This window comes from Rhinolophus sinicus, linkage group LG11, assembly GCF_036562045.2.
Source record: "Rhinolophus sinicus isolate RSC01 linkage group LG11, ASM3656204v1, whole genome shotgun sequence".
NCBI lineage: Eukaryota > Metazoa > Chordata > Mammalia > Chiroptera > Rhinolophidae > Rhinolophus > Rhinolophus sinicus.
In genome coordinates, this window is record NC_133760.1 from 47,417,502 (window position 1) to 47,443,092 (window position 25,591).

Sequence of the window (25,591 nt, forward strand, 5' to 3'; positions counted from 1 at the left end):
CCACAGCATTCAATGTCACACATGCTGACAAATGCCACATTTATAGCCCTGGGGCAGACCTCTCCTCCCAGGTCCCCACACCTAGGAGGTAGCCGCACACCTGTGCGAGAGCTGCAGTTAGATGTTTCAGAGTTCCTCCCCTAAGAATCTAGAAAAAGACCAGCAAAATGAACCCAAAGCAAGCAGAAGAAATAATAACGATAAGAGCATTATTTGAAAATGGGTAGAGAAAATCAATGAACCAAAAAGCTGATTCTTAAAAAAAAAAAAAAAAAATCAATAAAATTGACTAACGTCTAGCAAGATTGATAAAGATAAAAAGAGAAAAGATATTAGGCATGAAACAGGAGATATCTCTAATGTTACATTCATAACTTCAACTTAGAAGTAATGGACCAATCCCTTGAAAACCGCAGACGATCAAAACTCATGTTTTTCTAAATGGTCATTGTTGGTGTAGGGGAAACCTGTTCACATTGGGATGCTATCCTTTTACTTGTCCATTTTACTGACCTCTTACAGATTCTAATAATTTTTAACTGATAAGGTCAGATTTTCTATGTAGGCAATCATGTCATCAACCCATTAAAATGTTTCATTTCTTCCTTTCAAATATGAATCCTCATTTCTTGTTTTCATTTTCTTGTGTTTGCCAGGATCTCTAGAGTAATTTTAGATGGTCAAGATGGTAGTCATCTTATGTCTGGATGAACAGGAATATTTCTAATGTTTCCACTTGAAGTATGTTATTTCATGTGGGTCTTGAAGCTACCTGTTATCAAAATAAGGAGGTTTAAATATTTTCCTAGGTAATAAAATATTTTTTAAAAGGAAATCAGAATGCCTTTTTATCTCTGGAGGTGCTCACATGCCTCCCCCTTTTAATGTAGTGTATCGCATTGATAAATTTCCTAATGTTGCCATGTTCTTGCATTCGTGGGATAAACACTTGGTTATGAATTCTTACTCTTTTACAGTAATTTTATGATTTCTGCTGCATTAATTTCTATTTTTGTTTTTATTAATCCACTACTTTGTCCTGAGGTTTATTTATTTATATGCTTGTACCTTCTTCACTTGAATCCTTACTCTGTTCTGTGTTGATAAATGCAATTATAACCCAAACTATCGCTGACTGCGGCTTTGGTCGTGTCCTGGGGATTTCTGCCTTTAGTGCTCTGAACGGTTATTTAATTCTAGTGAGTTTATAGCATCAGTTTTGATACTCACCTTAAATCAAGATTTATTTAGAAAGGTTTCAATTTCCAAATGAGGTGTTTGTGACATCTGGTTTTATTGAGTCATTTCAGTGACTGGTCTGTATGATTTTTGCCTTTTGGAAATTGGTGATTTATTTTCTTTGGCCTAATAAAAGGTCAGCTAAAAATAAAGTTTTACGGGTAAGTGAAAATGACGTGCAGTTTCTTTATTGGGTGCAATTCATATGAACAATACAAGTATATAGTTAATTGAATTAGACACAGACAATGTATACGGGGAGTACAAGAGAGAGATTTAAGTAATCGTCTTATTTAAATCCTGAATGGCCTGACCTGTTTTATCTATTCGGTACCTTAACTTCTTAGAGAGGTTTTTAAATCTCACCAAGATTGTGGTTTGTCAATTTCTCTCATATTGCCAAGAGCTTTAGCTCTGTAAATATCAGTGCTTACACTGTTCTGGTCATAAAGGTTTACAGCTATTGTATTTTCTTTGGGAATTGTAATATTTAGAATATAAACTCACTCTCTTCTTCCCATTTGATGCTTTTCACCTTGAATTCTATTTTGATTCTTAATGACGATTGCCATTCCTGTTTTTTTTCTGTTAGAGTTTACCAGGCATATCTGTATCATCCTTTAATGTTCAGCTTTTCTCTTTCTTTCTTTTTAAAATATAGGCATGCTTTTTTTATAAATTACATAGAAATAGATTTAAAGCAATCCAATTCAGAAATCCGTCTCTTTAAAAGGGAGATTAAATTCACATTTATGGTGTTTAATGATTATTTAGATTAATTACTATCTTATTTTATGTTTCCAACTTAAAATACCTTCTTGTTATTTGTTTTATTGTTTTTTGTTACTTTCATTCTTTCAGTGGTTTCAAATTAGATCTTATTTCTAATCTTCTAATGGTTGGCCTAAAGTTTTCTTGTTTTTAATGACATAGTATTATACAAGAGTTTTATACGTTTAACTAATACATGTGAACATAGCCTTATTTTAATGTGCAGAATTAATCTCTACCTTTAGCCACCTCAAATGAACAAGACTCTAGCGCACTTTCACACTCTCTCACCCACCTCCATCCCTAGCACCCACATTATTTTGAAATCATCTGGAGTTTTAATTCTGTATTTCATTCATTTTTTTTCCTACATGTGCACGGGCTGTAAAATTTTTCAGTTCTCCTCAGTTGTCTGATGCCTCACAGTCAGTCACATCTCTGACAGTTGCTGAGACGTGACTGTGGATGTCAGCTGTTTTGCCCACCGCTGTGGTAGGCTGTAGTTTTCAAAGATGGCCACGCTTGTCATGCTTACACTTAGACCCACATCCTCTCCCTGAACCTAGGTGGCCCGTGTGGATGCCTTGAGCAGTAGAGTACACTGTAAGTGACAGTGACTTCTGAGCCCAGAGCATAGAAAGGCCACCCCCTTCTGCTGTACTGTTCTGGGAGGTTCACTCTTGGAACCGAACTAGCCCGTGTGGGAAGACCCCATGCAGCGTCCACAAGTAGCTGTTTTGGCTGATGGCCCTACTGAGGTCGCAGTGCACAGCTAGTATTAACCTCCAGACATCTGCAGGAGGATGTCTCCAGATGATTCCAGCCCAGACCCCATGAGTTAGCCCCAGCCTTTGAGCCTTCTGCTGAGACCTCAGACGTGGGTGAGCAGAGACAAGCAATCTTTGCCGGGCCCTACCCAAATTCCTGACCCACAGAATCCCTGAGCATAACAAACTGGTTGCTTCACACCTCTAAATTTGGGCTGTCTTGTTATGAAGCAAAGTAACTGGGTGGGACACCACTGTTTCTGTATCACAAGTGTTTGTATTTCTTCACTATTATAGCACACCCTCAAGTAATTTTTTTTCAGAGATGGTATGTTGGTGATGAGTTTCAATATGTTTAATTTTTAACCTTACACTTGATAATTGGGTATAGAATTTTAGGTTTAAAATAATTTCCACTAAAAATTTCGGGGGTATGGTGTCTTGATTTCCAGCATCCTGTATTGCTAACAAGCAGTTTGATGGTAGTCAGATTTTTATTTCTTTCAAGGTGGTATTTTTATTCTTATGAACGTTTTGAGGACGCCATTGCAATGTGCTCACCACTGCACCGTCTGCTATACAGTGGAGTGGATCCTTTGGTCTGAGGGGATGTCACATGGAATCCCATGTCAGCATATCAGATGCCGTAGGAGCCCTTGGTTTGCATGCTGGCCGAGGCCCTGCGGACAGGAAACGCAAACCGAGGTTCATAACTATGTCACTTCTAGTCAAGGTGAGTCACTGTCCCTTCTCAGGTAGAAGAGGTTCAGTGTAATCAACTCACCTCTGAGTGACTGGTTGGTATTACTTTCTGTAGCTGTCAGGCAGACCTCCCCCAGTGGTGTACCTAGGTCAGCCTTGGGGAGACGGAGCCCATGCTTCTGGGTCACGTGTAGCCTCCATTTCTGCCAGCATCGCTGTTCCATGGCTATTTCACTCATGACCCCATTGCACAAGCCCTGGGTGGCCAAGGCCAGAGGCTGGCTGACGTCTACTGGCTGAATCGTCCTGTCCACTTGATTCTTGGCTGTGTCTCTGCAGTGGATGCTCTCTGGTGGGTGTTAGCTTACGATACTAATACCCTCACTCTCTGCACCCACTCTTACGTGTCTGCACACACGGCTCTTCCCCAGAGTGTGCCATCCCCACTCTTCCAAACTTTTTCCTTCCAAGCCCTTAACCAGCCAAGAGCTTATGATGAGAAGTTCTTGTTTAAGGTCCGATGCTCGGTCCCTACTGGGGCCAGGAGCGTATGTTAAGTGGTCTGTAGACTGCTGTGGATGGCATGGCCTTGCTCGGGAATGACGGGGGTCTGCACTGCAGCTCTTCCCCTGCACACAACGTCTTTTCCTACCACAGACACCTGGGGTGCCCTGGGTTCTGCCAGGTGACGTGGCTCCAGCAGGCTGCGTATTCCACAGGCCAAACCTCCTGCAGATCCCTTTGTGCTCTGGGCTCGCTCAGAACTGGTACGTGGCCATGTTGCCCAGTGAATGGGTCACAGCAGTAATGCAGAGTGTGGTGGATGTTAGTCCAGAGCCTGAAGAGATCTCCAGTCATTGTACTTCGTTCTCAGTGGTAGAAAGATCAAGGTTCTCGCCCTTTGCTTTTGAGGTGATATTTCAGAATGCCTCAGACCACTGGACCAAACGAACTTCACCAAAATAGCAGGCCCTTGAATTTTTGTCTCCTGCCTTCCAGATCACATGCCTTGATGAGGTGTCTAGAACATTTGCCATTCTCGCTCACTAGGTCCAATAATTATGATGTCATCATACAGTGGCCCAGTGTGGTGATCCGTGGGCTGTCCCTTCAGACCCGATCGCAGCAGAAAACAGGATTAGCTAGTGCTGTCTGTGGTGAGTTACACTGTGGGTGTCTGCTGGGGGCCATCCTGTGAGAATGCTGGCTGCTCCTGAGCCTCCTTCATGACGGCTGTTAACATAGTGCATTGGCCAAATCAGTAGCTGCATTCTACATGTTACGTGTCACCACGTCCAGCACAGCTGCAGTGAGGGCCCCTGCTTGGTTAAACGTGTGGTCTGTTGCTGTCATCGGCTGTGCCCCCTCTTGTTGTTGCAGGAGCCACACTTGGGAGTTAAGCGGAGACCACTGCTTCTGCCCCCTTCAAGTCTGCCAGGTGGCACTAGTCTCCATCCTTCTTTTCAGGATGTGATGTGTTGTTTTTGATTTGTTCTGTTGGTCAAGAGTCGGGGGTCTGGGGCAGTTTCACGGTATCCTGCTTGGTCTTTCCTACTAGAATAGAAGAGCTTTTATTCCACAAGTCGGGAAGCCAGCTTGATGGCTCTGCAGCCTGTGTGTGCAGTGTGCAGCCGCGGGTGCTGCAGCCATTCCAGTGATGACTTCAGAAACGGGGGCAGTGACCACCGTGAGGGCCACTGGGAGGCAGGCTTAGCCCAGGACTCCATTTAGTGCCTCATCCCATAGACCCTCCTCGGGGTCACCTGGGGCCTTGGTGGCATTTTGGGTCCTCAGATTCTTACAGGTTGGTGGCAACCTTGGTGCTCCCAAGCTGTGGAGGGTGGCCAGGAAGCTTGCTGGAGGTCATCCTGGGGTTGCTCTTACACACGATTTAGGCGGTGGGGTTTCTACAACATTAAGCACAGCTAAGATGACATTATCCTGCATAGATTTTAGACCAACCGTTACTATTCCCTTTCCCCGGCCATGACCTCTTCATTAACTCTTGTATTTGAGCACTTACTCTTATATGTCTATCTCTGTGTCCCTTTCTCTGTTTGTCTTTTTGTGAGACTGTTAACCATGGCATGCTTTTGAAGAACTCTCTGAGATAATTCCTCCTTTTATGTCTGTCTCTGTCTCTCTTGCGCTAGCTCTTACCCTTCTTCTGTTCATTTGATAATGGTGTGTGTCTTGTTTATCTCTGAGTCGCTGGCAGTTAAGCCAGCATGGGCCACATAGGAACTAGCTAGTAACATTTGCTTGCGAGTAAATGGGCATTTAGTGAACACCTGTTATTTACCAGACGCCCAGTGTGTACTGTGGAAGATTCAGAAATGAATAACACGTGGCCCCTTTCCTTGAGGAGCTCATATAGTTTAGGGAAGGACGTGCAAGGCAGCTTGGGAAAGGGCATTTCTATGGCTGCAGCTCTAGATCCAGTTTAGAGTGAAACTCAAAAGAGCAGGTGTGGCTGCCTTGCCCCCCCCACCCCCACCCCCCATCTCTGAGCCAGTAACCCACCTGATCAAGTGGGATGAACCACTGAGGCTAAGGGGCTCCCCACAGCATTTGCAACAGGTCTGCCTTTCCCAAGGTGTGCCCCCAGCTCTGGGGCTGGGGTCAGCTAAGTCAGCCCCTTTGGGCAGCTGGCTTTCTCTTCCAGTGGCTCCGATGACCAGCTCCAACCAGCTATTGCTGACAGCAGTTGCTCTTTAAAAAGCATGAAACTACCTCTGTGATCATTTTTAACAGTTCCAAAGAGCACAGCATATTTTAAAACAATTTTATGTAACAGTTCTGTTTCTGTATAGTCTTAAAAGAATGAATTTACTTGCCTTCTTTCAAAAAACAGAAAAAGGAAAATTGCTTGCTACTGAAAGAAAATGATACAGCGTGGTATTTGTTGGGGAGCCTTAGCAGGTAGGAGGTGACACACTGCGGCATCTCCATGGCTAACGCATGAAACTAGGAGAGGCATTCATGTTTCTCCTTACTCTCCTCCCCCCTCCTCCCGAGGGAAACATCAAGAAGGCAGAAAGGGAGCAGGAGTGTCACTGCTGTGTTTAAAAATCCTCCAAAAGGCTTCCCATCATAATGAAACTCCTTCCGAGATCTGAGGTCTGCCGCTGCCTGCCTCTTTGACCGCACCTCCTAAATTGCCCTCCTTTGTCTCCCCCTCTCGCCTCATTTTTTTTTCTGGACCAGCCCAGTGGTGTGCTGGAATCGGCTTACATGGCTTGTGTGTGGTGTTTCCCTGCTATGTGTTCAGAGAACTCGTGTTGGTAGCTCAGAATGGTGGCTGTGGTGACACCCTGGAAACTGGCAAACACTGTAAATCAGGGCTGGGTTTGCACCTCAGCTCTGCAAATTGCTGTGGTGTGACCTGGGTTGAGTGACCTAGTCTTCCTGAGGTTCGATTTCCCCAGCTTTAGAATGGGGCGAACGAGGGCAAACGTAACCCACGGGGCTGTTCCAAGGGACAGAGTGAGATGATGTACGTAGAGGACTGCAGAGGCAGAAGCGCTTGATAATTGAGACATACTGTTACCTTGTGTTCTCGTTCTGCCGCAGAAAAGCTTAATTTGATTCAGAATGTGTGTAAAAGTTTAGTGAGTTTCTCTCACTTTTCTATTGATATGTTTTTCCTTAAATTTTTTAACATTTAGGAATACGAGTCAGGTTATTCTCAGTTCTTACACCTACATCTACTTGAATTTCATTTCTGAAATTGAATTCGGATGGGAGAAATAGTGTCAGGAAATAAAATTCCTGCTATGCCTCCACAGGAGGTGTTTTGATTTGATTTTGATCAGAGACAAGCTCCCCTGTGTGTCTCCAAGACACAGCCTCCAAATCCCATATTTTGAGGAAGTGAACCAACGACTGCAGGAGTTCTTTGTTGCAGTCACCTGGCAGGGCGGAGTAGCAGCAAGAATGCTGAGGAGCTGTGGGGAAGCCTAGGACCCCTCTGTGGTCTTCGCCCTCTACGTGGACCCTAGAACCGCAGTCCGGTATCTACAGAGGGCAGTGCCTGTGACATTGTCATTAACCAAAATTGCCGGTACCTGCCTGAGCCTGGGGCCCCTCCCCAAAGCAGAGCCTGAGAGAGGGCTCTTGTGTGTCAGTCAGTTTGGTGGGAAGTGATCGCAAGGAATGGGAGTGTGGGGACCGAGGAGAGCAAGACAGGAAAGAAGGAAAGCCTTCTCAACTTGGGGGGTAATCAGGTTGACCACCACTGGGGGCCACTGGGGCCAAACCCTCCCAGGACCCTCTGAGGGACGGCTCAGGGGAGTGCACCTCAGCAGGTCTGTCCAGCGCCATGAGAGGGGGTGTCAGCCACTGGCTCCTTGAGTCCCCGTGGCTGAGGCTGGCTCTTGGGTGATAAGGCCCTCCTACGTTCAGCCTAAGGTGACCATCTTGTCCCAATTTGCCTGGGACTGTCCCAATTTTCAAACTGAAAATTCCGCATTCTGGGAACCCCCTCAATCCTCGGAACACCTGGATGGTTGGTCACCCTGGTCCAGGATGGCATGCATAGGTGAGCCCTCAGGCGACACCTTCCCAAAGCTAGTCGCCACAGCAAGAGTTGGAGTCAAAGCTGGGCCAGGTGGATGTGTGGGGAGCACAAGAAGTACCCCGGACTGAGCCCCGCAGAGAGAGGGCACGTTTAGCCTGGAGGAGAAGGTGTGGCACGAAGAAGCAGGTGTAACCGCACAGGGCAGAACGTGACCAGGTGTAGGCACTCTAGGAAAGGAGACTTTGGGCTCAAAATAAGGAAGAGTATTTTAATAGTTCCCGAATTGTCAAAATGTCTTGATTGGGAAGATCATTTGCTCCAGTTTCCTCATGAGAAACCTGAAGCTGATGTGTTCAAGGTCACCAGGGGGTGGGGCCCGGGCCAGGACCAGAACTCGAGCTGCCTGACCAGCATGATGTCAGGACACATGAGAAAAAGCACCAGATTACTTTGGGAGGTAGTGACTTCTTTGTTACTGGAGGCATTCAAGAGTCCGGACTTTTGGCCTGGCTGTCGTGGGAGAGGATTAATGCTATAGGTGACCTTATGCTGCCCTCTCTCCCGGAAACTTGTGGCACAGTGATGCCTCAGCGTGGCGTCTCCAAAAGTCCAGTGTCAGCACACAGTGAGGGGGAGGGAGGCGAGCAGTTAGAATTAACTGGTGCAGATTCAGACGGAGCGGCTTGCACAGCTCATGCTTATTGCCTCCCTCTGCCTGCGTTGGCTGGCTCAGCCGGTCCATGACACGGCGGGAGAGTGTGCATGTATGTGCATGCATGTTTGCATGTGCAGCACACATGCTTGTGTGTAGTAGAAGGCAACAAAATGGAAGTGCTGAATTGGGTTCAGAGAGCAGAAATGATTCCAGTTCTGTCAATGAAACACAGAATCATTTTGTGTTGTAAATGTTAAAATCTAAAGGCATTTTGGACATAAACCTAGGTCTAATGTGTGTTCACAGACCTTTTCAAAAGATGCAAATGAAACAAGCCTTTCAATTCTGAATTTTCACAAAGTGGATTTCAGACTCGGGCCCTGGAAGGCCTTTTTCCTGCTGCGAAGGAGAGCTTTCCTGTGCAGGCGCAGCGGTTCTCTCGGGCATGGCCAGTGAGAAGCTGGAGTTTTAGGGACGAGGGAGTGGGCAGAGGGCAGAGACCCAGCGTGGCCAGGTGCGTGGGAACGGTGGGGTAGGATTCACTCCTCATTCTTTTGTGGGTTTCTGTTCCTTTAAGAGGTAGCAGGCACGCACCACATGCAGGGGTCATTGTCACCCCCAGGGCCTTTGGTTCATAGCTTTTGGGGAAAGAGTTCGGGTCTGGACCTAGAGGCCGTGGTTTCAAGTTCCAGACTTGTTCGTATGCTGGCCAGCCTTGGGCCTCTCAGCTTCACAGTCCACCTGTAAAGTGGGGAGAAGAACAGAAGACTTCGCTTGCCTCGTGGGGGGTTAAATGGAAGTTGTGTGTAAACTGTAAAGTGCCCTGTTTATAAATGCCCAGCTCATCCTGGGGGACACGCTGGCTCCTGCCATTTCTCTCCCCACACCCCGTCCCCCTCCAAGCCCAGACTTGCAGCCTCACGGGCCGCACGGTGCGAGGTTATGTGTCGGTTGTTTCCTGCCATCCTCACAAATATTGGAAGAATTCTGAGGCTGGGGATAATCTCTTTTGCTCAAAGGAAAACAAAACACGGTCTCTCCCCTTTACTATTCAACTTGTGGTTCACTTTCCTTATTTCAATGTTGACATTTATGTTTTCGGCATTCACATCATCCATTCATTTTCATGTGTTGCTAAGGGGCAAAGTTGCCAAAATTACTGTCATTTAAAAAAATGGGATGTGTAGTAGCATCTCTGTCTTCCGTAAAAGCAGCCGTCAAGCGCAAACCTGGTTTTCCTGGGCTCACGGATGCCTTGGAGCTTGAGAACGGTCAGTTACTTTGAGGTGACTCCCGAGGCTGGGTCTCCGCCGAACGGGAATGAGGCGTAACACTGTGGGCGAGGCCTTCCTGAGATGGTGGCGGCTTCTGGTGACAAGGACAGGTCAGTTGCTTGAGCGGGGGGCGGCGGGGGGCACTGAGTTTGGTGCAAGGGGATGCCTCAGTCGTTCTTTTCCTTCGCAAACCTCAGTAGGAGATGAGACTGATTTAGAGCTAATTAATTTTATTGTTTTCCTTTTCCTACTTCTTTCTTTGGAAATGTCTTAAAGCCCTGTTTCACTTCATTTGCCATCAAGACTAAATTGCGGTCACCATGATAAGCCAGTGAGGGTGGTTACCTCCATGGTTTAGAACCTGCGATAATTCGATAATTCGGAGGCAGTTGTGGGGATTTAATGACAAGCCCTAGAGCGTCCACTTTGTGGCTTATCCAGGGACACAACTCAGTGACAAAATGTCTGACTGTCTTCATGTTACATGAAGAGGGGAGATAGGGATGGAGACAGAGACAGAGAAGGAAGCGGGGACAGTGCCCTCACAGCTGGCACTGAGGGCACCAGGCAACTGGACCTCTTCTCAGTCGGGTTCTTATGACTCAGGGATGTTCTGTGATGCTCCCCACCCAAAGCACCTCATCAAGAAAAACTGAGTGGCGTGTTCTGTGGCCGTCCCCCCCCCTCCCCCCCCCCCCCGCCCTCGCCTGCCTCCCCCTTCACTTTACTCCATCTGTCTCCCCACCTTTCCCCACGCTCCCCTCTCACTGCATCTCACATCTCTGAGCCCTGGGGAGGCTCCCCTGAAGCTCAAGGACAGAAGGTACGGCTGGCTGTTGAGTGTTGTCCTCTACTTGCGAACTCAAATGGTTCAAGTTCAAGGTACTTACATTAAAACAGGTGATCACTTGTATTAAAGCAGCAACATTCTTTCAGCTGTTTGAGACGAAATGGTATTCTTTAGGCCTGTGCTTGTTTTTCTTGATTCCACGCCTTTCTCGTGCTGTCCTGCCAGGCATGCCCTGTGCCCTCGTCACGCCCCTTCCCCGCTAACTCTGTCTACCTCAGACTCAGTTCTGTTGTCACTTACTTCTGGACGCCTCCGCCGACCTCACTGGCAGGATCAGTACCCCCGTAGTTTCTGGGTGCATTGCTTCATCGCTCTAGCCATTTCGCACCATGTTCCCTATTTACGTGTCTGCCTCCCACAGGCTACGGCTCTGCCATTTATCCTGGCTCTGTACCCCCATCTCAGCACAGGGCCATGTGATGGACCGTCAGGGCCTGGTCATTACGTTGATATTGATGTAGCATTCTGAAAGATAAGACAATGAATCCCAACCCATGAAATAAGGATGCTGTTTACCTTCTCACAGTGAGAATTGCGGACACTGAATTTACTGAGGAGGCTCCTCTACAGGCGCTGGTGTCTTGTCACCATCAAAGGCGCAGGTTTCTTTTATTCTCACACATGGGGCTCGTGGGAGCTTTACGAGTCCATCGTGGCTCACAGCTCTGTGATTGCGAGATCTTCTCACCCCTCCTGATTTTCTCTCTAAGCCTGCGGAGGAGACAAGGGACGCTGCTTGTAGAAAGAGACAAATAGAAAACGTGTCACCCTCCCTCTCCCTCTCACCCCGTATGTATACCCTGCCCCGTGGAGCCACATCTGGAAACTGGATGGGGTGACTTCTGCTGTGTGGTGTGAAGCCACCAACTAACCCTTGGTTTCATGTCTAAGATCAGATCACACGTATTCACAGTGACCACAGCTGGATCAGAGTCTCTGGGAAAGCTGATGACGTTGGGGTGTTCCCTCTCCAGCATGGGAGACGTGCCATGTGTCCGAAACCTCAGTAAGGATTGCGGTGTCCTAGACTGAGTTCCCCAGAAGTAGAGCCAAGGCAAGGGTTTGAGTGCAAGCCGTTTGCTTGGGAGGTGAACCCAGGAAGCACCTATAGGGCCGTGTGGCTGTGAGTCAGGAAAGGGGGACCAGCCGACAAGAGTGAGTGATCGAGTTAATCTTGCTGGGACTCTGAGAGGCAGTTGGGACTGGGGTACATGCCCATCAAGCACATTAGTCGCTGGTGGATAGTTGCTTCTGAGACAGGTCCCCAGATTTTGGCTGCCACCTATGTGGGAGGGATAGGGTCCTGTGCCACGAGGGAGCCCTTCAGCAAAGGGGTGCAGTCTGGCCCTGGTAAGTTGGGCAGGGGGGCATGGGAATGCCCGGTGCCATGGGGTCACGAGTGGGACCCCCAGTGGTGTCTGAGCTCCTGGAGGCCAGCGGGCATCACATTCTGTGCCAACCCTGCCTGCTGCTCGGAGGGTTGACAGGACTGCTTGCTGGAAGGGTCCCTTCCAGGCCCTCATGTAATTCCTGCAAACAAACGGCTTGTTTTCATCTTAGTCATCAGACTGTCAAGAGTTCATGAGAGCAAAGCACTAAAGTGTTCTTGGAAAGCACTTGACAATCTAGCTTGTATTTGCCGTGCTGACATCGGGGCTTAAAAGTGTCACAGAGATCCTCGGTTGATCTACGCTACTCCGATTTTCTCGCAAGTGATTTGATATACTGGTTATTGAGAAAGCTCCACAGTGAACCAGCTGGCTTCTTCAGAACCAGTGTGTGCATCTCGGGGCTGTGCAGGCATTAGAAAGGTGTGTGGGGGCCAAAGGTGTCCGCAGGCTGACCGCCCGCTCTCAGTGTAAAGCGTTGGTCCCACGCGTGAACATCTGTTAGTGGAGTAACAGTGGGGACTCACCAGGAAGCCCAACAGCAGAGATTTTGTGCGGTGCTTTTCTTCCATGTCACTCCTTCTTAACGCTGGGTTTTGGGGGACAGAACACACATGTTCAGTTGTCAGGGCTCCTTGGAGAGAATGTTCTACTGTTGCTTAATATGTAAGCACTTGCTCATCTCCCGGGACCCAAATGAACAGTCATTGCTAATTAAAAAAGCACAAACCTTACATTTGTGTTGTGTTCTATCCATCAAGTGAGATAGTATCTGTTGGAACCACTTGGTAAGCTGTGAAGTGCTCACTCTCTTTCCTCGGGCTCTAAATCTTAGTTCACAATTCTGCCCAAGATATGAGGCCCAATGGAGATTGGAAATCTGTGTGCGAAGGTTCTGGGGGAAGAAATGCCAGCTTGGAGGGAGGACACCAGTCGGGTGGGGGCGTTACCTTGACCCTGGGCATCCAGAGGAGAAATGGTCCACACTGTGGTTGCATCCATCCTGTGGGAGCTCGCTAAACGCGAGCCAGGGAGCCAGCGGTACTTCTGAGGGAGTCGCGCCCCTGCTCTTACGCTGTTTCATGGCAGCCGCGAATACTGCGTGTAGTTTACCTCATGAGCGCATGCCCACGGGGCCTCGAGATGGTGGTCGAATTTGAAATTAAAAACAAAAACTCGTTAAGTAGATCCAACTAGTTTTTAAACCCATTGATGTGCTGTGGTGGAGTGCTGGACAAATTGTTCTGTTTCCACCCTTGGCAGACATGCTCATCAAACCCCCTTCACTCATTACCTCCCACTTGGTCAGGATTGCATTCGTATCGCCCTCGCTCACACCTCCACGCAGAGCCCACCACGCAGATTACTTTTCGGCCTCTGTATTTAAAGGTGACCGGGACAAACGCACAGGCCATGCTTGATGTCAGGTTGGGTCTTCCAAGAAGACCAGACACACTCCTAGCCCTGGGCCTGGCCTGCTGGGGTCTCAGGGCTGAGGACATGTGGCTCGGCCCTCAGGAGGCTCACTGTTAGAGACCAATCCAACACGGTCCTTTGTCAGGAAGGCAGCAGCTCCCCCGGGAAGCCACCCCCACTGTTCCCCAGGTGACAGCTGGCCTCTAAAGGGCAAGGAGGTTACTTGCCCTTTAGGGGCAAGGGGATGGAGTACTGAGTTTTCTACTCTTTGCCGCTGAGGAACGGGCCTGAGTGAACTCATTGTATTTCCCCAAATGGTGAGAACCCCTGTTTTGTCAGTGAGGACAGTGAGACTCAGAGAGATGAAATAGTTTTGCCTGTTGTTGCACAGCTGGTAAGAAAAACCGGGACTCAGCACGACTCTGGTTCAAGAGCCTGGCCTCTGAAGCAGTTCTTCTACACATTTGTTACCTGCGTCTCTCTCCTCACCCATTATGGCCTTTGCCTCCAGTGCGTCATGGAAAAATTGTGACTTAAATACTGTGTCATGTTAGGTACGCTGGTATTTGCTAAAGATAATCTACAGGGTCTTGGAATTTCTGCCATGGCGTTTTCGCCTGTGCATTTGTCCCTTCCCTCCCCTTCTCCTTCCCTCCCTCTTTTTCCCTCCCTCCTTCCTTCCTTCCTTCCTTCCTTCCTTCCTTCCTTCCTTCCTTCCTTCCTTCCTTCCTTCCATTTATTGAACACGTACTATGTACCAGTCACACAGTGCTGCCTGAACACTGGAGGGCATGCTGAATAATAAATAAGGATTTGCTCTCTGGCATAATTCTTCCGCTTCTATGTAATGAACAGTGGGTTTGTTTTTCTGAAGTACAGGCCATTATTCTCATTTCTAAGCCTCTGTTCTGAGAGCATGAACATGGCAGTTCTCAGAATGGAAAAAAAAGGGAGAAGCCGGACTTTTCAGTGATACTAACTCTCTTAAATGACGAGCCTGTGATTTGCAGGGGGACAATGATTCCCATAGTGCATCTTATACCCTTGAGTCTCCACATTACAAAGTTCTCGCTGAAATTGGTTTCTGCCCAGGAGGAGATCACGTCAGTCACGACGCAGGCCTTCTGATCAGGCTGGCACAGTCCGTGGGCAGAGCGGGCGGCCCAGCCCTGCCCGAGCTGGACGTGGGAGTGGCATTTCTTGCTGGGGAGACAACGGCGGGCTATGCAGCTTATTAAAATACTGTTTTATTTTCAGCAGGAGTTAGTGACACGGACGCATTGGAGGGAATGTGCACATGCTCACTGGTTGTGGTGGTGATCGCGGGGCTGGCTCCTTTGCTGAGGTGTTTCCTGAGGCCCAGGTCTGCCAGTCAGCAGGGCAAAAATGTTCTTGTCAAATGAGACGATGGCTGTTGCCTCAGGTTAAAACCATGGAAGCTGCTGCTAAGCTTCCACTAATCCTGAGACGCTTCGCATGCCTCCTAATTATCACTCCTAGAAATCGTCTTGATGTTGGACGGTTTCCATGAGGGAGAAGAGTGGACGGAGTCTCACTGAGTCTCTTGTCAGCATCTGGAAAGAATCATTGTCGCCAAGAGCGGGGCCCTGTTCCTTTGGGTCTCTGTGCCCTGTTCTGAACACGCCCCGCCATCGGGATGCTCCCCGGTGTCTCAGAGCCCCGCCATCGGGGATGCTCCCCGGTGTCTCAGAGCCCCGCCATCGGGATGCTCCCCGGTGTCTCAGAGCCCCGCCATCGGGATGCTCCCCGGTGTCTCAGAGCCTCGCCATCGGGGATGCTCCCTGGTGTCTCAGAGCCTCGCCATCGGGGATGCTCCCCGGTGTCTCAGAGCCCCGCCGTGCCATGAAGAGTTTGTGCCCCAGGAGGGACCAGCGGGGCACCTTATCTCAACGCTAACAAGGGAACCGATTTCAGAGCACTGCATGGCTTGCTCAGCTCCCGTTCTCAGTCTCCTGGGGACAGCGGGCTGGAGTCCTGACCGCTCTGCTGTCCCCTTCTGCCCCACTCTCCGGGGACCACCCGTGAGCACGTGCCACCTCCTCACAGAGGCAAAGCCTCTTTGCTGTTTATTTAATGAAGTCTGTCCTCTGAGAAGCCCAAGCTGAAAGCCAAGACAAGAGGCAGATGGCGCTGAGCTTTCCTTTGAGGCAGCTCCCTTACTTTAAAGCTATGAAATATTCAAGGCTATTTTGAGACGTGACCTTTTCAAAATTAAAAAAAAAATTTTTTTTTTTAAAAGACTATATACTCTCTCTCTTCTTGGTGCTTTTTAGATGAAGGGAAAACACTCAGAAATGCAGGCATGAGCTTTAGGTTGACAGCTTAGGAATGCTCACAGAGAATAAAGACTTTCCATTTTAATGTTCTTTCTGGTCTACGAGAATTCTGAGTTTTTACTTGCTGTCTTTGGTTGAGCAAAACCACCAGCTGCTTCTTGACACACTAGCCCCCCTCGGCCTGTTCTTGATTTCAGAATCGGAGTGTCACACCTCGAGGTGTGGGGAGGGTCCCGTGGCATGGGGGCTGGGAGGCTGCTGTGTGACCCGCAAGACTGTTCTTTTGCACCCCAAGGAAAGTGCTTTTCTTGCTTGCTTTTGTGCCGAGCAGAGCATTCCGCAATAAAGGTGGAGGGCTCACTTGAGACCTTTCCTCCCTTCATGGTGCCAGATATTTCCCTCCTCAGATCTACCTTCTCTTACTTGACAGACCAGTTTTTGCCGGAATTACTCACTCGGGCCTTTGCTTCCTGGTCTTTGAACACACCACGCCTGTTTTTTTTTTTTTTTTGAGTTAAAAAGATGTTTTAAAAATTTATTTTCAGTTAAAGTTGACATACACTATTATGTGAGTTTCCGGTGTACAGTATAGTGGTTAGACATTTATGTAACTTGTGAAGTGACCTCCGATACGTCGAGTACCCGCCTGACACCACACACAGTAATTACAGTGTTATGGACACCATTCCCTGTGCTGTCCTTCACATCCCCGTGACTTTTTATAACTGGAAATTTGTACTTAATCCCTTTTGCCTTTTCCACCCAGCCCCCAGCCTACCAGAATCACCTGAGAGCCTTAAAATGACCAACCGCCAACTTCTCGCTAACCAGTTAGGTCCGAGTCTTTGTGTGTGGGGGGCTGGGCCATTGGTTCCCAAACATGGCTGCACATTAGAAGTACCTGGAGACTGCCACCCCCAGCAGACATTCTGATTTAATCAGCATGGGATGTGACTTGGGCATTTCAAGGAGATTCTAATGAGCAGCCAAGTTTGGGAACCACTGGCCTAGGCACTCATACATACGTACGTACATACATATACTTCTACCTATGCACACTTTATTGTTTGAGTTCTTTAATGCCTTTATTAAGCTAGACTTTATGTGCCATAAAATTCACTCATTTAAAGTGTACAATTCAATTAGTATGTATGAGTTTACAGAGTTGTATAAGCATCACCATAATCTAATGTTAAGACATTTTCATCATCTCAAAAATAAATCTCTTAACTATTAATTCCCCATCCCCCCCGCCTCCATTCTAGCCCTCGCAAATATTGATCTACCTTCTGTCTTTATAGATTTGTCTATTCTTGACCTCTTATCAATGGAATTGTCTACTATGTGGCCCTTTGTGACTGACTTCTTTGCCTTAGTATGTTTTCTAGGTGCATCTGTGTTCTAGCGTGTGTCGGTATTTCATCCTGTTATATTGCTGAATAATGTAGCACATGGACGCACCACGTTTTGTGTATTGGTTCATCTATTGCTCGGCATTTGGGTTGTTCTCACTTTGTGGCTGTTAGGAATCACACTGCTATGAACATTCGTGTAGGTCCTTGTGTGGACATAGGATTTCATTTCTCTTGGGTAGATGTCTAGGAGTGGAGTTTCTGGGCCGTTTGGTAACTCCATGTTTAATAGTTAAACTTTTCCAAAGCAGCTCACGCCTTTCCGTTTCTGTCCGCAGTGTTTGAGGCTGCCTGTTTCCGCACAGCCTCACCAACACTTGTTTTTGTCTCTCTCTCTGCTGATAGGAGTTCCAGTGGATATGAGGTGGGATCTCACTGTGATTCTGACGTGCATTTCCTTCATGATTAGTGATGCCGAGCATCTTTTCATGTGCTTACTGGCCGCTTGTATATCTTCTTTGGAGAAATGTCTATTCGCATACTTTGTCCTTTTCGTTCCAATTTTAGTATATGTGCTGCCGAAGCGAGCACATACTTTGTCCTTTTCAAAATTTGTGTTCTTATTAGTGAGTTGTAAGGGCTCTTTACATGTTCTGGATCTGAGTCCCTTATCAGGTACACATGACTTGCAGATATCTTCTCCCATTCTATGAGTTGCATTTTCACTTTCTTGACAAAACCTTTTAAAGTTAAAAACTTGGGGCCTGCCTGGTGGCTCAGGTGGTTAGAGCTCCATGCTCCTTACTCCAAAGGCTGCCGGTTCGATTCCCACATGGGCCAGTGGGCTCTCAACCACAAGGTTGCCAGTTCAATTCCTCGAGTCCCCCAAGGGATGGTGGGCTGTGCCCCCTGCAACTAGCAATGGCAACTGGACCTGGAGCTGAGCTGCGCCCTCCACAATTAAGATTGAAAGGACAACAACTTGACTTGGAAAAATGTCCTGGAAGTACACACTGTTCCCCAATAAAGTCCTGTTCCCCTTCCCCAATAAAATCTTTTTTTAAAAAAAAATAAATAAAGTGAAAAAACTTTACCCTCGATGAAGTCCAATTTATCAAGCTTTTTTTTCATTGCTTGTGTTTTTGGTGTTGTATATAACAGATCCTTAGACACTGGCTTGGCTTTACAGACCTTCCCAGGTGATTCTAATAGAAACGGCCACAGATATGTACAGCACTCCCCTCATTACTCCCCTGCTCATGTCGCCGCGAAGACAACCAAATTTAGTATTTAGTCTGTGAAAACATCAAGTTTATTAGTATCCTTGTTTGTTTTCTGTCTTCTTCTAATAGAATATCAGCTCCATAAAGACAAAGACTTTGCATGATTTCCTGTTATGCAGACACCCCTTGAATGGAGGCAGTGAATGGGCCGCTTGAGCTGATGTTGTCCCCTCACCCCATCCTGCCCCACAGGCTCCCTCCCTTTGTCCTCCATTTCCCGTCGTCTCTCCCCCTCCTCTTCCCGTGAGCCAGAGCTCTGGGAGTCTTCCTCACGCTCACCTCTCCTTGGTAACCAAACTGTATTGATTCCTCCCGGAGAGACCTGTCACTCACTCATCCATCAGCCCGTGCCATCGTTCCTTCTGTCGTCCCTTGTGTGACCTGCTTGCAGGGGCAGATGGAGCCTCCTGATTGTCTGCAGGGCTTTACCCGGCACAAGCAGGGGCTGAACGTGGCTGCCGAACTGAATGAGTGCTGGGGACTAGGAACCTGGGTCGAGAGGCTGTCTGCTGAGCTGGACCCAGGACTCAGAGCCCTTTTGGTGACAGCCAGGGCTGTCCTTCTGCTCTGATGAGAGTTCGTGACTGGCTCTCTGTCACTAACAGACCTGGTGGCTGTGAAGACAGGAGAACTGTGCAAGGGCTGGAAGCCTGCAGTGGGGAGAAACCCACCCCCAGCAGCTGGGTGAACTGAGCATCTCGGCAAAGAAAATACCAAATACTCACCCAGAACATCGGGGGAGCTTCTTTGAAGTGACAGTGAGATGTCAACATGAGCACAGAATGAAGGAGATGGAAATTAACCCCACCCTACGGCTCTGCCTTTCTGCCACAAAGGAAGCATAGTGGGCTGAGGGACCTGGAAAAGCGGCAGTGGGAAAAGCCATTTGCCTCGGAACCTGCAGGATTTCAGTGTGTCACGTCCTCAGCAGACCCTGGCAGAGGTGAGAAGAGCTGGTTCAGAATCAGAGGTCTATGTCTCCCATTTCTAATGTGTCTCCTTCAGAAACATCAGTCCAGCCTGAACCTCCTCGGGGCCCGAGGAGGCAGCAGGACACAAACTTACCAAGTCAGGCTTTTCTCTAGTGGTTTTTAAAATACACACAAAGAGTTGGCTTCATTTTGGTCAGAATAAAGAAAATGATTGTACGAGGCAAACAGCCTGTTCTGCATATGCTGACTCCCCACCATGTGGTATTGAGTTCTCCCTGATGGTAGCGGTGGTTCTGTAAAGCTGAGGTAGAGGCGCAGGATGGGGCAGTTGGAGCAGCCACCGGCACCACCGGCTCCAGGTCTAGTGAGCGCGTTTCTGAAGGCACCTCCGCTGCCATCCTTGGACAGGCCTGAGGGGCTGGAGTGTGTGGCCCCGGGAGCCGCCTTTGGCCCCCTCGGCCATGATAGGTGGGGTTTGGAGGCTGAATCTGGGGTCACTGGGGCCATGACTCTGAGGCACGTCCCCACAGTCTCCCAGCATTTTCCTGTGCTAGTGAACCCACAGTGGTGACCAGTTAGATACCATGCTCTCTGTTAGCTGCCTTCTCTTCCCTGTGTCGCCTCCCAGGCAGTCCTGTCTCAGGGTTTGTTTCCAGCCTGAGACAGTAAGGAGCAGGAAACAGCTTTGCCATGGGTGCGTGCTGCCCTCACCTCCTAAGCCAACACCCTCGCCAGTGTCCCCGAGGCCTGAGGCTCCCAGGCAGAAACCGGAAGTCTCTGAGAGGTCTGACACCTCAGGAATGAGGGTCGTGCCTCAGAGCCGTGTAAACATTTAATGAGCTTGCTTTTGACACCATCATTTGTCTTGGCAGCTTTCTTGAGTGAGCAAGGCCAAAAGCTCTATGCAGATTAGCTTCCAGGCTGATCCAGCCAGGGGAAGCTGTGGCTGTGACAGGGGTCATAGTCCTGGGGGCCCCTTTCTCCGGGAGGGAGCAGGCAAACAGTGAGAGAGAAAAGTGTCTGCTCTTCCTCATTTCCCTTTGGGATCATTGTTGGCTCTTGGACTTTCTCTGTCCCAGATGAGAGAACAGATTGCTTCTTCCCGGACTGTCGGAAAGAAAACAGGAGAAAGGCTTTTAGAGTTTAGTGCTCTCCAACGTTCTGATTTTTAAAGAGAAGCTGGAAATTTTTATGTGACATCTCTCCGTTTTCAAATGGTGACTTCTTCCCTTTCTCCCCTCCCTCCTCCTCTTCCTTCCAAAACTGGACAGGCCAAAGGAGAATGAAAACAAATCTATGGGCTGATTCAACACACGGGTAACCAGTTTGTGACATCTGACCTATACAGTTAGGTGGGAACTTTGTGGAACAGTGTAAGTGGAAAATGAAAAATTGACTTTTGGGCAGTGAAGAGATAAACTCCATGAATGCACAGCTGTTCGCTGAGCTGCTGCTCCGTGGTCATCACTGTGCTGGGCCCTGGGGTCCGTGTGTGAATGAGAAGGAGGCCCTGAGTGTGGCTTAGTCTAGGCCCATGTGGTTACAGTAACAGCACCCACTATACTGTGGTCTAAGAGCAAAAGGGAATTTTCTGGAGCTGTGGCTCTCACGGGGCCCATTGGTAGCCAGGCCTCCCGAGAACCTGGACTCAGGATCTGGAAAATCAGGACACTCTCTTGAACCCCCATAGTTTCCTAGTGTCTTCTTCCTCTCCCGCCTCCCCTCCCCCTCCCGCCTCCTCTTCTTCCCCCCCTTCCCTGCCTCCCACCCCTCTCCTGGACAGACTGCCTTTCCCTACTAGGCAGGCACTTGGACAAACATGGCCGCCCCATAACTCCTGATGTACCTCTTTTCTATTCAAGTCACAGACCAGGTTGACTGGAGCTCAGCCCCCTGGTCCAGTGACATTCAAACGTGGCTTCTACGGACCCATCCCTATGCGTGGATGGGGGACAAACTTTCATAGAGAGGGGACACTGACCTGCAAAGGGCCTTCCTACAGGAGGACAGATACCTCATTCATTCAGCAGAGCATTCTGAGTGCCTACGAGGCGCCGGCATTGATCTCGTCTCTTCTAGAGACAGTGGTCAGTAACAGACACAGCCTTCCCTTCCTTCAGGGAACTCGCCTTCTCCTGAGAGTAGAGAGACAGAAAGGGAAACGGTAAAGCATTTGACATGTGGTGAGTGTCGTGAAGGAAACTGGCAGCCTGGCTATTGTGTGGAGAGGAAACTGGCAGCCTCGATGGAGGCGGGTCAGGAAAGGGCTCTCTGAGGAGCTGACATTTAATCTGGGCGCTGAAAGGCGAGAAGGAGTTGGAGCAGCATGGTCAGATTTACGTTTTCGACAGATGACTCTGGCAGGAGGGAAAAAAAGATCTTTCCACGGTCTCGGGAAACAAAGCTCACTAAATCAACTTGCCAACAAGAAAAGGATTTTTACAGGGTCGTATACCAAGGTGACCTTGTCATCTTCAATCAGCCCTGACTTATTTGCATCTTTGAGCAATAAAATTCAGCTCTTACCTATATAGCATTTTAGAGTCTATCAGACACTCTTACCTCCACTAACGTCTTTGTCTGCCAAGCACTGCTTTGCGGTACGTGGGGCAGGAGTGCTCTCTCTGTTTCAGAGAAGAGGAGATGGGACTAACAGAGACTGTGTCACTTACTCCAACCAGGAGGTACAGAGCTAAGACCTCCTGCCCCCAGCCCACTCAGGGACAGTGCACTGGGTCACATTGCTACGTGGCAACGTGCCACGTGAGTGCAGAATCACGGTTTCCCCGGTGACTGCATCCAGTGGAGTTCCTAGGAATGTGAGCCAGGAAACTTTTCTTCTATTCCATCTCAGAGCTTAGTGATGGGGCCCCCACACCCAAACACTCTCTCCCCCCAAACCCACGTTTGTCCAAATCTTTAAAATCTATTTTTTTAGAAAAGACTCTTTCTCTAAGGCAGCAGATTCCAGAAGCGCGTTCTCTTGCTGCCCCTGTTATGTGCCTGCACACCCTCCCATTTCCTGCACACCCTGGCCTGCGTGCAAAGCGTCAGTGGTAACGTTTTCGCTTACCAGAGCCATGCCGCAGACTCACCTATGAGCTTCTTGAAAATTCCGGTCCCTGGGCTTCTCCCAGACCTGGTGAGCTGGGGTCCTTTGCGGGGAAGGGAGGCTGGCCTGTACGCAGGATTTCCGTGCTGGGCTGGGCTGGGCTGGGTTCCACTGACCACACTGCAGATTGGTGTCTTTGTATGGGCAGCTGTCCACTAGATGGCAGTAAAGTCTCATCTAAGGTCTGAAAGGAACCTGGTTCTAAGGAAATCAGCATTATTACCATTTTCCAAGAGAGATGCAAAGTGTGTCTGGAGGAAAGGGTGCCTTCTCGCAGATTTGCACTAGGGAACCTTATGGCTGAGTGGGTGCCGCAGGCTTATGTCTCAGGACAAAGTGCTGGGGAAAAACCCAGAGCCTGCGTTTCCACGAGGGTTTTGAAGGACACAAGTTCCACAGGAGGTTGACAGGGGCTTGAACAAAGGGGATGTGGTCACATCTATTTAGCTCTGTAAAGTCTTGCAGCAAAGACACCAGCCATGTTTGTCTAGCTCAGCCTGGCACATGTGCCTTGTGAAACTGTCCGAAGGGCGGTGTCTGCAGCATTCCCAAAGTTACCTGAGTGTAGTAACCTGTGCCTCTGGGGCACTGGCACCGTCCAGAATTCTCTTTGGGAAACACTCTGTGAGAATTGATCCTGTTGAACTGATGGGAGAAAGTCACTGTGGAGTTGTGTCCACAGACATTTTGACTTCAGCACTAATGTGTGATGGTGTCCCTTGCTATCCAATCGCTTTAGTTCCTAAGTTCAGAGAGAGAATTCGGGTAGCGAGTTCAGATGGGGAAAAGCTAGCACCTTATCTGAATGTTTGGCTCCTGAGGTGTCAGAGAGTGTGGTGGGGGCTCATATGGCGGGGATGGGGGAGGATTTACCTGGTGCTGTGGGCTCCTGAGGTATCTTGTCAGAGACTGCAGAGTGAGGGGTCAGAAGGGATGGGGCGGGGGGCAGTGCTCCTCTAAGATCTAGTTTTTTGGATGTTCAAAGTAGAAGTCTGGACAGACAGAAAAAGCTGCAAATAGAATGGCTCCCACCCACCTCCCAGGTGTGTCCATCTGGGAAGGGGCCTGAAACACACTGGAGCAAGGAGGGAGGTGTGTGTGTGTGTGTGGGGGGGGCAGAAAGAGATTCTTCTTGCAGCTTAGTCCTTCCCACTTTGGAAGAGAAGGATTGGGGCTGAAGGGTATCTGCAAGCCCAGCAGGGATGCAGGAGGCCACCTCTTGTAGGCTATCAGGCTTCACAGCCAGAGGCAGAACTATTCTTACTCAGAACAGCAGGAGATGGAGGGAGAAGTGGGGGCGGGCGACTTGGGCAGGCTGGGATGGCAAGGGGCTGGACGAGAGTTGTCATACACCCAGCCCACCCCACGGAGGGGGAATTCGAGTTCCTGGTCCACACAGGAAGGCCTGTGAGCACCTGTGAGCCCATGTCCTCATGTCGGGCTGGGCCCGTCTGTCTGAGCAGACGGCTGTTTCTGCCCGAGGAGCTGTTTCCACACCAGGAGCGTCCTCTTCCTTTTGGAGCTGGCTGTGAGCACATTGGCCCTCACTCTGGTTTCTTGTGAACCCGTCCACCGCACGTTTGAGCCATAACAGTGTGGTTTATCCACAGGATCGTGTGGATGTAGAGGGAGCCCCAGGCTACCTGCCAGGTGTGTCACAACTCCTGCTGGTCATTTGGGAGGTGACTTTCAGGCCAGACGGACATTTGTACAAATTTAGTAGTTGTGATTTACTTGAATATGAATTAGAAATATGTGAAACTCATGACTTTTTAATAAAGTCGTTAAACCTATGACTTTCTTTTTTTCCATAAAACCTATCACTTGTGAATTAAGCCAAAGCTTCAAAAGGTTGTTTGATTTAAAGTCAATTACTTTTTTTTTTTTTTTTTAGATAAATAATAGTAGAGGGGATATGCAAGGCTATGGATAAAACTGGGATGGTGGTTTGCAAGTAGCTGAAGTTTGGGAAACATTAGAGTGGTGAAAAAGTCGTGGGCTTTGGGGCCTGACAGGCCTGATGTGTGTTACTCGTTAGCCATGTGACCTTGGGCAAATTACTTAACTTCTCTGTCTCAGTCGCCACATTTGGAAGCACTAAAGACTATCAGATATTGATTTCCTGCCAAGTAGCAAGCCCTGTTACGTTTGGGGGTCCCCAGGGAGTGTCTGAGACAGGCTCACAGCCCCACCTGTCACGGGCTTGCTCTTTCAGGTGTGATGGGGAACAGGAGCAGGCGGCAATGACATGGCAGTGTCCCTGACCTGCAGGGCCACCTAAGGGTGACATGCTCCTATTGTGCCTCCCTGTGCCACACAGGCCCCAGCCCCTTCAGACAGCTTCTGGGACTCATTGAGGACACAGCCACATTCTGCCATTTAGAGGCCATCATTCCGGGGACACAGCTTTCCTCCCTGGTGCTCCCTCCTGGTGCGTGACTGTCCCTTTTGTTCTCGTCCATGAGAGTGACCCACGTCACCTCCATGACCAAGGTTATAATGAGCGAGGAGATTAAACTGGCGTTAGGAGAGTGTGGTTTCGTCCTGTCTGAGCCTCTGTGACTTTTGTGACTTCAGGCATTAAATATAGCGTCTCAGTCAACAGCACGTACTAGCTGTGTTACTCGGGCAAGTGCCACCTCTCTAAAGTTCACTTGCCAGAAAACATAGCCCCCAAAGTTACCTTCCCCCTGGCAGTGGACAGGTGTGCTGGTTCCCCTGTGTCATCTCCAACACTGAGCAGAGAGCGTTCAAAATCTTTGCTAATTTGATATTATTTTACTTTTTGATCATTTATACTAACCATGCTTGATCTTTTCCCCCAAATGTTTCTCACTTTTATGTTCCTTTTTTTGTGAGTTATTTTTGTCCTTTGCACCCATCACCCCACCCCCACCCCCCATTAGGAGTGTTAGTGTATTTCTTTTTGTTTTGTAGCAATTCTTTAAAAAGTAAATTTTACTTTAAAAAGTTCTGTTTAACATCACTTATATGACATTTACATATGTATAGAATGAGAGAGAGACTCTTAAAG

At 48.6% G+C, this 25,591-nt stretch overlaps 2 long non-coding RNA genes across 6 annotated transcripts in view; one reads left to right on the plus strand and one right to left on the minus strand.

The window, feature by feature from the left end:
* The first annotated feature begins 4,576 nt into the window (after positions 1 to 4,576).
* Positions 4,577 to 25,591, plus strand: part of LOC141567529 (uncharacterized) — a 277,594-nt gene continuing 256,579 nt past the window's right edge. The window contains exon 1 of one of the 5 annotated variants that reach the window (XR_012490225.1): positions 4,577 to 4,636. This is a non-coding gene — a long non-coding RNA (uncharacterized LOC141567529). Of the gene's footprint in view, positions 4,637 to 22,118; positions 22,588 to 25,591 lie in introns of those variants that run through there. The other 4 variants (XR_012490229.1, XR_012490227.1, XR_012490226.1 and 1 more) reach the window with 4 other exon arrangements.
* Positions 18,734 to 22,684, minus strand: LOC141567530 (uncharacterized). The gene is made up of 3 exons (XR_012490230.1): positions 22,541 to 22,684; positions 21,427 to 21,580; positions 18,734 to 20,552 (listed from the first exon to the last, which is right to left on the minus strand). It is a non-coding gene; the product is annotated as an uncharacterized LOC141567530 (long non-coding RNA).